The sequence below is a fragment of the Loxodonta africana genome, chromosome 16 (genome assembly GCF_030014295.1).
Source record: "Loxodonta africana isolate mLoxAfr1 chromosome 16, mLoxAfr1.hap2, whole genome shotgun sequence".
In the NCBI taxonomy this organism is placed as follows: domain Eukaryota; kingdom Metazoa; phylum Chordata; class Mammalia; order Proboscidea; family Elephantidae; genus Loxodonta; species Loxodonta africana.
The window spans coordinates 43,483,152-43,496,955 of record NC_087357.1 but is presented as its reverse complement, the minus strand read 5'-3'; the positions used below and the strand labels follow the sequence as shown (position 1 = coordinate 43,496,955).

The window sequence follows — 13,804 nt, the reverse complement described above, 5'->3', positions numbered from 1 at the left end:
CATAGGTTATTCCTCTTGATAAAACTAAAAAAAAAATTTTTTTTTTTTAATCCCACATAATTCTTAGGTTTCTTCATTTTTTTTATTCTTTTTTCTGATTTTTCCTCAAGTAAATTGGTGTCAAGTGCTTTTGTTGTCAATCTCACTAATTCTGAGTTCTATTACCTCATTTCTGCCCCTATGACTTTCTATTCAGTTGTCTAATTCTGAAATTTTATTGTTAATCTTTTGGGTTTCTGTTTGCTGCCTCTCTGTGGATTCTTGCAACCTGTTAAATTTGTCACTGTGCTCTTGTATAACCTTCTTAAGTTCCTCTGTTTCTTTGTCTGTGTGTTTCTTGGCTTTTTCTGCATTTTGCCTGATATCCTTCCTGATCTCTTGAAGAACTCTGTATATCAATCTTCTGAATTCTACCTCGGATAATTCCAAGACCTTATCTTCCTCTGGGAGGTTTCTTGCTTACTTGTTTTGGTCACTTGCTGAAGCCATCATGGTCTGCCACTTTATGTGTTTTGATATTGACTGTTGTCTCTGAGCCATCAATGAGTTATTACATATATTTATTTTATGTTTGCTTACTGTGTCCTAGCATCTTGTTTTGTTCTGATATGCCCAGATAGGCTGTTCGTGTGAACTACTTTGATTATTGACATCTTTGAAGCTGTCATGTCCTGTCACCAGGTGGTTTGAGCTGTTACTAGATATGTGAGCCCAGGAGTCCATTTACTTTTCTTATGTGGATTCAGCTCAGGTGTCTAGGTCATCAGTCACCAAGTGTGTGATGCAGGCTCTCACCTACAGTCCTAGATGAGCAGGGCTATGTAGGGGTGATTGGAGTAGGCCAAGTTATCTGACTGCAGTAGGGGGTTATGTGCTAAGCAAGGTAGGGGACCGATGGCTGCCCCTGAGTGCCTAGGTGGAAGGTTTGTCTCTGTTTCCTAGAACACGTAGGTGAGTGAGCTTTGCAGCTGGACTTTGGGCACCCTGTTCTGTTGGCTGTAAGGACTGGGAGGCACCACTTGTTCTTGGACCCCTGTCACGGCTGGCTAGGTGGAATGGATGGAGCTACCAGTCCTCAGGCCCCTGATGTGGATAGGTGAGGACCCTGCTTAATGGGCATGTCAAGTGTCATGAATATGCCACTCCCCCTGAGCTGTTGCTGTTGCAATTGAAAATAGGCTTCAGGTATATACCTTGCTGTACTATGCTAATGAGTGCCTATGCTGTTGAAATGGGCCCACACAGGTCTCTGCAAGGTTGAAAGGCATTCAGAGTCTGTGTACCCCTTATGCCTGTGCCTTGGCAAAGGGGCTGTGCCTGCCCTGAGTTCCCAGCATAGGGTAGCTGGCAGATTATTTTTTCCTGTTCGTTTATTCATTCCCCGCTCCTTGGAAAATGACTCGGGTAGCGCAGTGGGTCTGACTTCCTGCCCAGGGGGCATGGCAATCACTGCAGCCAGACCAGGACAGGAACAGAGCAGGGAGGGGGCCGGTGAATGGGAGAAAGGTACTTCCCAGAGGGAGAAGGGTTTTTTTGATCCCATGCAGTAGGTTAGATGCTTGCACTTAACTTTTGCAGGTTCAGCACTACTTCTCCCTAGTTCCAGAGGTTTGTGCAGACTCTCCGCCCCTCTGTTTCTCCTGGTGTGGAAAATGTGTCCCGAGGACTACTGCTTGCCCCAGCCCACACACGCCAGCCAGTTCAGCCTGCAGAGTGCCGGCCAGGTCAGGTCTGGCAAATGCTCGCTGCTTCTGAACTGTCTCACCCTCCCCCTGCTGCTCAGTCTGATTCCTCAAGTTTGTTTTTGATGTCCAGGGCTCTTAGATTGTCATATATGATTGATTCACTTGTTTTTTCAGGTCTTTTTTGTAAGAGGGACCACAGGAAGCATCTGACTACTCTGCCATCCTGCCCCAAAAAACTTGATTTTAAAAGCTTAAGTAAATACATGCAGTTACTTCTCTTCCTTGAAATTTTTCTGCAGTTTTCCTTTTTGGTTATTGTCTGTGACAGAGTGAAAACAATAATCTGCTAATAAATTAAAATGCCAGTATTCAAATGATCTGATATTAAAGCCTCCCCTTTTGTAATTAAAAAATACGGGTAGTGCCTTAGTTATCTGAAAAAAAAAAAAATACTAGTGCTGCTATAATGGAAATACCACAAGTGGATGGCTTTAACAAAGAGAAATTTATTCTCTCAAAGTTTAGAAAGCCAGAAGTACAAATTCAATGTGCCAACTCCAGGGGAAGGCTTTCTGTCTGTCGCCTCTGGGGGAAGGTCCTCGTCATCAATCTTCCACTGGTCTAGGAGCTTTTCAGTACAGTGACCCTGGGTCCAAAGGATGCGCTGTTCTCCTGGCTCTTGTTTCTTGGTGGTATGAAGTCCCCCTGTCTCTCTGCTCACTTTTCTTTTTTATGTGTCAAAAGAGATTGACTTAAAATACAACCTAATCTTGTAGATTGAGTCCTGCCTTATTAACATAACTGCTGCTAATGCCACCTCATTAACATCATAGAGGTAGGATTTACAACATGTGGGAAAATCACATCAGACGACAATATGGTGGACAGTCACATAGTACTGGGAATCATGGCCTAGCCAAGTTGATACATATTTTTGGAAGACACGATTCAGTCCATGATGGGTTGTAAGTGGACCTCAGTCGTGGTGACTTGTGTGAAAAGTACTTTGAAACTCCTTTACCCTGTTCACAGAGTCTCCTTGACTTTGTATATAACAATCATTGCTACATCAGAAGCTGGGATTGTCATGAATACTTGTCAGCAGCTTAAATTCCTTTGTTCAGCATTGTAGAAGTCCCTTCTGTCCTTCAGTTATCAGGCCAGATCTACTTTCAACATCTGCAGTACCCTCTCTTGTTGCAGCTGCTATCCTTCAAAGGAGATGGGATGGTGGTAAACTCTCACTTCCCTGTCCTTCAGAGCCCCTTCTCTGAACAGCATCCAGGCTGTTGAAGCTAGCCACGGTGAGGCTGGAGTTGACATATACACACAGTCCAGTATGACTTCTCGAGGTCAGGCCAGCTTGCAGCACCACCTGTAAGTATGTAAGCACATAGCTTACTGTTTGGAGCCTGTGTTTTCTCTTAGGTCAGCACCACTAGAATCCCAGGAAATGTGGGAAAATACCTTTTCTTTAAACGTCACTAAAGGAGCCCATAAGGTTGGCAGTTTGAACCTACCCAGCTGCTCTGTGAGAAAAAGACCTGGCAATCTGATTTTGCAAAGATTACAGCCTAAAAAACCATACGGGGCAATTCTGCTCTGTCATGAGGGGCTCCTATGAGTCAGAATTGACTTGATGGTATTTAACAACAACATATATCACTAGGACCAATTTGGAGTCCCTGCATGGTACAAATGGTTAACATGCTTGGGGGCTAACTGAAAAGTTGGAAGTTCGAATCCACCCAGTGGAATCTTGGAAGAAAGTTTTGACAGTCTACTTGTAAAAACTCAGCCATTGAAAACCCTATGGAGCATAGTTCTACTCTGACACACATAAGGTCGCCATGAGCCAGAGTCAACTTGACGGCAGCAGGTTTTTAGGGCCTGTTTAGTGTCTTGAAGTTAGAGGTGGTGGTTAAGCCTACTCGTTGGTGAGTAGAAATGGTTTTTATTCCTTGTCTCTTTGTTGATAGACTTTCTCCACTGTGATTTAGGGCAAAGATCAGATTATGACACATCATTTAACCAGTAACCAGTCTATTCCAAACTCATGGTGATGCCATGTGTGCAGAGTAGAACTGCTTCATAGGATTTTCATGGCTATGACCTTTCAGAAGCAGATCACCAGGCCTTTTTTCCAAGGCACCTCTAGGTGGCAGTTTGAACTGCCAACCTTGTGGTTAGTAGTCAAGTGCTGCGTCATTTGCACCACCCAGGGACTCCAACTGGCATACCTTTACAACAAAAAGAATTAGAGTTTATAATTCTCTGAGATGATAAGGGAGATATCACCACATTTTGGCAGTTAAGTCACTATATTCTACTCATTGCCTAGAAATTATAATTGTAAAGTTAAATTAAGGCTTTGGACTAAAAGTGCTCTGGTTTGAAATATGATTATCAAGAGCTTAAGGGCATTATGGAATTTATCAGTCCTGCAACACAGGAAACTTTTAAATACATGTTCAATGAAAGGAGCCCTGGTGGTGCAGTGGTTAAGCGCTCAGCTGCTAACTGAAAGGTCAGCAGTTTGAACCTGCCAGCCACTCCATGGAAGAAAAGACTTGACAGTCTGCTTCCATTAAGATTAAAAACTAAAAACAAATAAACTTGTTGCCATTGAATCAATTCTGGTTCCTAGTGACCCTATAGGACAGAGTAGAACTGCCACATAGGGTTTCCAAGGAGCAGCTGATGGATTCAAACTACCAGCTTTTATAGCTCTTAACTACTGCACCACCACGGCTCCCTGTTAAGATTAGAGCCTTGGAAACCCTGTGCAGGCAGTTCTGCTCTATCCTGTAGGGTCTCTATGAGTCAGAATCTATTCAACGGCAATGATTTTTTTTTTGGTACATGCTCAAAGACATTTTCTCTAGGTCAGGGATTTACGAACTACAGCCTAAGTGCCAAATCTGGTTTACCACATGTTTTTTAAGTAAAATTTTATTGGAATATAGCCATATCAGTTTAAGCATTTTTTTAAATTTTTTTTAGCAACAGAGACTGTATGACCCACAAAGCCTAAAGTATTTACTGTCTCGCTCTTTACAGATAGTGTTTGTTGACCTCTACTCTAGATAAGGCATTCAAATTACACAATCATATAATTGAATGTCTGGGAAGACTCTTTAGAGACTATGTATCCCTTGGTCTAAAGCAGTTTCATAGATGAGAAAAAGGCTCATAAAGTGACTTGCCCAGGGTCTTACTGTTGACTTTCATAAATTTACGATAAGATACAGTCAAAAAATATTATTTTTGGAACTCAGAGTATTTGCTTCTGAGTGTTTAGGTACAAAAAAACAAACAAACAGAAAAAGCCAAATTAATAATCAGAAAGTAAGTCTGTGGGCATTGGGATATGAGCAGGAGACAGAGGATGCTAACAGGTCTAATGAAGCAGTCCTGCAAAGTCTCAGAATCTGCTGCTCTGGTGATTTGTTCAGGGTTTCCCATTGCAGGGTCTCCTGTCCTAGATAGTGCTGCCCTTTGCACATCACTTTTTTCTGCTCCTTGCTGATCATTATTTTCGTAATTACAGAAACTTTTTCCCAGAGAGGATAGGATGTAATTGACTCCATTTTAGTTTACTAAATTAAGTCATTTCAGCTCTGCCTCCCTAAGACCATACCTAAGTTATCCATTTGGAGTTTTGAATGTTCAGAAAACTCTTTAAACTTCTGAGTGCATCCTATTTCTTGATTTCCTCTTGAGATGGCTGATTTAAGCCATTCTTTTCATATTTTACTAGTTTACCTGTTAGAGAGTAACCATGTTTCAAAATCTTATACAGAGAGGGAGGCTGCCTGGCAGGAAGTTAGGTGGCTGACTTTTTCTCCATGTATGTCCTATAGACAAATAAATTGTACTAAGGCATTTTTTCTAAGCATTTATTTGTCATCAGAGCTTAATTTACATCCTAATGTTTCTTTGTTGTATTTTCCAAATAAGGGCATAAATATGAAATTTTTAAAATTAATTCAGCAAAAAAATGTTGAATGTTTACTGTGTTAGTTGTATTATCTCATATAATCCTCCTGAAAATTCCTATGAGAGACATACTTTTATTATATCCGTTTAAGTGATGAGAAAACTGAGGCAGAGAATGGTTATTTGCCCTGGGACACACGCCATTAAGATATTACACCAGAGTTTGGTCATGGGCAGTCTTGACTGCAAAGTCAGACTTCATTTATTTGCTTGTTCGTTTGTGTGTTATCCATTCCTTTATTCTCTCAACAAATATTTAATGAGAACCTGTAGTGCTTCAGATTTGATTGCAGGGATACAGCAGTGATGGCAAAGACCTTGCCCTCATGGAGTTTAGTTTATTAACCAGTTTTGCATGCAGCCATCTTGTATTCTCATGTGGCCTCTAATCTAAGGTGCTTTGCTATTGGTGCTTTTTGCAGGCCTCTAATCTAAGGTGCTTTGCTGCTCGTGCTTTTTGCAGCTTCTCATCCAAAAAGTATCAAAGGCAGATTTGATAACTGGAAGGAACTTTTCCAGTCAGCCAAGATAACCCCTTTCAGCAGGCAAAAATGAGGCAGCCATTCAAGTTACATACTGTTTCTTTCTTCTTGAACTATCAAGGCCAAGTTTTCACAGTTTCTGAGAATATTATTGGGTTTATCACCCTGAAGGTCAAGAATAGGTCAAGGTAAAAAATTCCTATCTTATAGCTAACATTGCCCTGCTTTCATTTAGGCCAAGTTTTTCTTAGGTTTTCTGCAAAACTGTATAAAAATTAATCGGGATCCTAGTCATTGAAGTCTTTAGTTAAAGATGGTAAGAAAGACATTAATTTGCCTTTTATGTTCGAGTTTTTTTTTTTTTTTTTTGGTCCAAGATAGAATTGTGAAGTAAGAGAGAGAGAAGGCCCAGCAATTGGTACTTTGCCATCTCCTTCTTTCAGCCATGCTTTCCTTCCTCCTGCTAGGTTCCTAGCCTCCCAGCCAGTAAAGTGTTACTGTTAATGCCCTGCTAAAATGTTAACTCATAACTAAAGCCTTTTGTCTTCCCTTCCTGGGGACTAAATCTGCTAATCCCTTCCTATGGACTAAGTCTGCTAATCCTGGCCCATCTGGGAAAGGATAGCTCAAGTGATGGCTCATAAGGACATAATTATGACCCAGAATTTTCACTTTAATAAAACAAATGTCTGCCACCCCTCATATGAGTGGAGTAAATAAATGAAGACTTTGCACAGCCCTTCTGCAATGTTGACCTAACCCAAATCATTGAACTTTTTATAGGCACTCGTTTCCTTTGCACAACTTTGTATTGCCTATTGAAATATTAGGTTTCCCAGCTTGTATTTAAAAATTGGGTGTAATAGATATGGAGTTCAAAGAAGGAGTGCTTTCTGGCCATTGCATGTCTTTTTATGATGTCCTAGAGTCCATTGCCCTGCCCAGAGTGTCTTACTCATTCTATAAACATTGTTTGAATGTATCTTAGTATCAGGTCCTCTGCTGGGTGGTGTAGCACTGCTACGTATTGTTCAACTGGTGGTCATGGTCCACAAAATTACTACTTATACTTTACATTTTTACAGTGCTTTATAGTTACAATTTTAAAAGCATTTCTCACTTGTCATCTCATTTAATTTTATATATGCTCATCATAACAACACACAGGTATGTAAAGAAAATCTTCCTTGTAGACCAGTGATTAAGATGATACTGTCATAGTGTTTTTTTTGTCATAGTGTCTGGGGTATCAAAAGCTTGCAAGCAGCCATCTAAGATACAACTATTGATCTCTACTTGTTTGGAACAAAAGAGAAAGAAGGAAAACAACAACTCAGGAGAAAGTAGTCTATAGGACTAATAGTCTACATGAACCCCGACCTCATCTACCCTGAGACCAGAAGTAGATGATGCCCAGTACCATTACTGACCATTCGGATCAGGGCCACAATAGATGGATCCTTACAGAACAGAAGAAAACTGTGGAACAGAACTCAAATTCTTAAAAAGTCCAGATTTACTAAACCAGTTGAGACCAAAGGACTCTCCTAGACTATTGCCCTGAAATATGCTTTAATTAAACCTTAAACTGAAATTATCCCTTGATGTCACCTTTAGCTAAATAACAGATTGGCTCATAAAGAATATCACTCATGAGTAATGAGCTCCTTTAAAAAATCATCTGTAGGAGACAAAATGGTCAAAAATTAAAGCAAAAATGGAAGGTAAGGGAGCAGGGAAACTAGAGTACTGGAAATGGTACAACCAGAACAGAATGAATGATGACAAATGGAACCAGTATCACTGAATAAATGTGAACTTAATTTGTTACGTAAACTTTCACCTTAAACACAATAAAATATTATGAAAAAAAAAGACGATACCATCAATACCAATTTTCATAGGAAGAAAAGGAAACGCAGGGAAGTCAAGTGACTTGCCCTGACTAAAAGCCAGGTTCTCTTGACTCTAGGTCCAATGTCTTATCCTAAACCACACCTACCTGTAAAATCTCTTTTCACTTCATGTTCCTAGTCACCTCTGATATTTGAATGTTTATGTTACTGAGTTTCTGCACTGCATTTGCTCCAATTGAATTTCATGACTTTTTCTCCGTGGGACTCCACCCCCCGACCCCCAACCTTCTAATTCATGTTCAGTTTCTCCTCGGAATTATCTACATTTGTATTTGATGGGATAGTCTTAGCTTCTGTGCTTCGATCATTTGTCCATTTATGATCCTCAGGGATTTAATCTGACTTCCCAAAATAGCAGTTGTCGTTCTGTAAAGATGTTTTAAAATATCACAGCCCGAATGATTGGAGTAAATCTGGTTTTTCCTTATAGCCTGTACCTATTTTAGTTTCATTCTGCTCTTCCAGTCTAACTGGAACTTGATCCAGCCAACTTGTGATATGGCAATAAAGAAAATACAGTTAATTTTTTCTACCTTCCAAAGGAGAAAAAAAAAACTTTTTGGTGCCTGTCTTTGTTGTTCTTGTTAGGTGCTGTCGAGTCAGTTCTGACTCGTAGCGACCCCAGGTACGACAGAATGAGACGCCACCTGGTCCAGCACCATCCTCACAGTTGGTACTATGTTTGAGCCCATTGTTGTAGCCACTGTGTCAGTCCATCTCATTGAGGGTCTTCCTCTTTTTCACTGACACTCTACCAAGCATGATGTCATTCTCCAGGGACTGGTCCCTCCTGATAACATGTTCAAAGTAAGTGAGATGAAGTCTCTTCAGCATAATGTATTTAAAGAACTTAAAAATATTTATTTAGCTAGTTGCATAGTCTTTCTCAGACTAATCTTGTCCCTATACCTAATGCTGTTTCTCTGTTTGTACTTCTGGTATATTGACTTAATTTAGCCCCCTTTTTTTTCTGGCTTTCCCATTTTTCTTTCGTATCTATAGCTTTTGAGGTTTTGCCTTCTTGTCCCTGTTACTGGAAGAGTGTATTCTTAAGCAAGTAAGACTAATTCTTTAACCATCCATAGTGCTCTTTCTTTCAACGGGAGTGTTGTGACTTCATCATGTTGCAGTTAACACTTCATTAATAAATTTGGTGTATTGCTCGGTATTTGTTTTGTGTGGGTGTGACTTTACTTCTTGGTGTGATTTTAATTAATAATCCTAAGGCATGGATTTTGCCTTAACACAACCTTTGTAAAGATCCTCCCAAGAAAAAAAAAATCCAAGAAGGAATATACAGGATCTTAGTGTCTGCAGTCATTCAGTTTTCCCATAATATTTATTTGAAAGCTTACTGTTTGCCCTGCACTCTGCTGGAGATGCACAGTCAAGCAATGGATCCTCTGGGCTTACACTTCGGTGGGAGGTCCAGACAAGTAAACCAGACAATCCAAGATAGCGTGATATGTGATTTGAGAGAATAAGTATGAGCCGTTACGTATGTAGCTGGTGTATGTATATAGAGGAAGCTCCTCAGCAGCTTCGAGGTGGCTGGGAAGATGGCCTCTGAGATCTAGCTGAGACTTGAAGGATAAATAAGGGTTTAAGTAAGATTTAGAAGGGGTGGGAGGGTTGGAAAGTGTTGGGAAAGGATGTTCATGTGCAAGAAGACCCATCTGTCTAGCTAGAGAGTAAAGAGGTTCATTATGGTTGGAAAATAAGAGTTCAAGTGAGGGGCTGTAGAAGTGACAAGGGATCTGGGATGGCCTTATGAATTGTTTGGGCTTTATACTAAGAACAAGTTTTTTTTTTTGTTTGTTTAAGCCAGGGAGTAGCATGATCAGATTTGTAGTTTAGAAAGAGTCCTCTGACTGCTGTGGAGAATGGTTTGGCCTGATAGCTGTAGGGAGACTACTTAAGAGATCATTGAAGTAATGGAGAGTAAACATGACAGTGATTTGAACCAGGGTGGATTAAGTGGGGGGAATTCAAGAGACATTTAGCAGACAGAGTCCTTGAGAATTACTGGATTGGTAGGAGGGGTACAGTAATAGAAAAGGGACATGGTCAAGTTGATTCTGACTCATAGCAACCCTGTGGGACAGAAATCCTTCAGTTCTTTGTTCCTCTCCCGTTCCTCCATCTATTGATTTTAGGCATAGATTTTGAGGTGTAATATCCACAGCCATAAAAATCAGTACATTTGACTGAGTAGGACTTCAGAGGAAGAGAATTACAATCGTTGTAAGGAAACCCATGCTTTGTAGCCCTAAAAGCAGCATGGCTTGTGGTCAACGTCCTGTGTTTCAGAAAATGTTAAATTTTAACATTTTCGAAAATCTCTATAGTAAGACTTTTAGATTATAGAGGATAATTTATGTTAAAGATATTCTGTGTGTTAAAAGCAGCAGCAAACTTAGGTATATAAAATAATTTACAATAATGAAAAAGTCATCTTTAATATTTTGGTGAAATATAAAGACAGTAATGCTGTTTTAATAATAGATATTCCATTCAAAAAATCAGTTAATTGATGATATTCTTTTTAGGCAAGGAAGGACTGTGGACTTTTAAGTATAGAACTAGCCAGCCTTAACTCAGATAAAAATCTAGCCATAAACTATAAAGTAATGAAAACATTTGTTAGGTATACAGTTAGCTCCAAGTAGCTGCAAGGATCATCAACAGCTGTGGGTGGTTCCCTGAGAGAGTCTGGGTCAGTAATCAAATGAAATAGGTTATCTCTTTGGAGTTCCACTTTTTTGATAGGGAATCATCAGTGGCCAGTTCACTCCTAAAGGCCACCTGTGTAGTGACTTTCTCCTTCCCTTCATCTCCCCCGACCCAAACCTGTTTTTTTTTTTTTTTTTTTTAAGTTGATCTGTTTCTTACCAGCCTTGCTTAAATTCTGGGACTTGAGAAATCCTCTTGAGAGGTGTTAATAATGTGGAAGGGGCACCTTTGTTTTGATCATGGCTGTACTAAAACCAGTTCAGTGGTTATGAGTTTACAACTTCTCTGGATCTTGGTTTCTAGTCTGTAAAATGAGAAATCTGAAATACGTTATTGATAAGGGAACTCCCAGCCGTGATTTCTTCTGTCCTTTTCTTTTTCCTAGCCCTGGTGGTACAGTGGGGAAAGTGCTCGGCTGCTAACCAAAAAGGCAGTGGTTTAAACCCACCAGCAGCTCTGGGGGAGAAAAGACGTGGTGATCTGCTCCAGTAAAGATTATAGCCCAGGGAACCCTGTAAGGCAGTTCTGCTCTGTCATATAGGGTCACTATGAGTCAGAATCTAGTCAAGGGCACAACAACAAGCAGTATGTCCAATTGCTTCCAGGCTTTTTTTTTTTTTTTTTACTTGAGATTCTCCACTGGTACTTGAGATTTGTCATCAGAGCCATCCCTACCCCCCATATTGAAGCTTGTGTGGTTTGTCCCTAGCCTGCACTAGCAGAACCAAGGGACTAAAAGATAAATTACTGGAAAGCAGCGCCAGGAAAGGAGGAGAGGCAACACAGCAGCTGAAAGGCCTGTGTTGAAAAACATAGAACCTGCACATAGCTTAGGGGAACTTCCCCCTTGGTAACATTCCCTCTTGCCATTTCTTTATGTTTTTTTTTTTAACCCGGCAAATGTTTGAGTATTTTATCTTTTTTTTTTCTTTTGTGTGTGTGTTTGTGTAGATTTTTTTCCCTTGGCGTGAGAGGGGTGGGAGTGGTTGCTGAAGAAGGGAAAGGGGAAAACACAGGACGTTGACCACAAGCCATGCTGCTACTAGGGCTACAAAGCATGGGCTTCCTTACAAAGGTTGTAATTCTCTTCCCCTGAAGTCCACCATTGCAGTTTCTGTGCTGTTATGGCAGGCCAACCTGGACATGGACCTTCAGGTATTGCTCAGTAGCATATTCACAACCCAGCTATAGCCAGTGTATGTTCTGCTAGAATCCACCCTCAATCTCATTTCTTCTAGGAATGCTGATTAAGCTACCTACTATTGATCACCAGTCACACTTAAGTTTCCTGGACTTCAGTGTGATTCTTTTAAAAATACATTTAAAATTTGTTCAGATGCAAGATGGAAAAATACCAAGTCATTTTGTATATGTTGCAGTACATACAGGAATATTTTCTGTTACATATTTTAAATATACTGGAAATAAGGTGACTTTTCACATACTGGTCTGTTTATTCTTAGAGATGAAAGATTTCAGCTATAAAGTCATCTGACTTAACTTGGTTTCTGCGCTTGTCTTAGTCATCTAGTGCTGGTGTAACGGAAGTACCACAAGTGGATGGCTTTAACAAAGAGAAGTTTATTCGCTCACAGCCCAGTAGGCTAGAAGTCCAAATTCAGGGTGTCAGCTCCAGGGGAAGGCTTTCGCTTTCAATTGGCTCTGGAGGAGGGTCCTGGTGATGCATCAGTCATTCCTTGGTCTAGGAGCATCTCAGTGCAGGAACCTCAGTTCCAAAGGACACACTCTGCTCCTGGTGCTGCTTTCTCGGTGGTATGAGGCTCCCATGTCTCTCTGCTCGCTTCTCTTTTTCATCTCTTGAGAGATAAAAGGTGGTGCAGGCCACACCCCAGGGAAACTTCCTGTACATTGGATCAGGGATGTGACCTGGTAGGGGTGTTACAATCTCATCCTAATCCCTTTTAACATAAAATTACCATTCTACCCTAATCCTCTCTAACATAAAGTTACAGTCACAAAATAGAGGCCAACCAGACAATACAGGGGATCATGGCCCAGCGAAATTGATAATACATTTTTGGGGGGACATAATTCAGTCCATGACAGTGCTCTTTGTGGTTGCTGTGACTTTTTGAAGTTGATCCCAGCTTGGAAACTGGCGTATTTTTGTAAACTGGCTTTTACCAGCACTAGGAAAGTGTGGCCATTGAAAGCCATTTCAGAAAACGTATTGGTCCCGCTGTGATACTGACAAAGGCAAATTTTCTCTTTTATGTTATGTCCACTTAACATGAGTTTTACTTTAGAATAGACATTTTTAAAAGCTGATTTTACTTCTTGGCATATTTGAGGGTTGAAATGGATCTTTGAAGACATGTACTGCTGCTGGACCAATGGCTGTTGGTTTCACTGGTTTGTCACTAGAGCCAGCTCCACCATTTATCCCTCTGGTAAACCAGGTGACTGCTGTCAATTGGAGATAAAGCAAGTACGGTACTTCGCAGTAGCCCCCGAACCCCGTTACTGTCAACTCTTTAGCCATGACTGCTCTCAATTGTACAAAAGCAAAGATGATGCAACTGGAACACCTTTTCATCTTTCTGATAATTCTTATAAGATTGAAAGTTGTCCTTTGCTGATTCCCTTTTCTCTTTCTGCTACCTTGATATTCGTTTTAACTTTTGTTTCACCAGTGGAGACCACATCGATTTGCCTGCTACCCTAGGATTGCTGAATTGTAATCTCCTACGAAGCAAAGAACCAAATCTAATTTAACAAAATGGCGGCCGTCGTAGATATTTCTGAGTTTTCGAATGCAGAATAGAATTGAACGACTTTGAACGAATGCTTTTGCAATGAATGGTCTCTCGTTGATCTCAAAATTTCCTAGAAAAGAATACTGGGTTATTATTTATTTGATTTTCGAGCTTTGCAAGTAGTAGTAAATGCTTTACCTTTTTTACCTTTCCACTAACTACGCCCCTCCTCGGGGCCCCCGCTTGCTTGCAGTTGCATTTGTAGTTGTCAG

General features: G+C 40.5%; 1 protein-coding gene across 1 annotated transcript in view; it reads left to right on the top strand.

Moving 5' to 3' along the window:
- The window catches only part of PCGF5 (polycomb group ring finger 5), a 157,752-nt gene that overhangs the window by 78,656 nt on the left and 65,292 nt on the right, over positions 1-13,804 (top strand). The gene's annotated exons all lie outside the window — the stretch shown is intronic.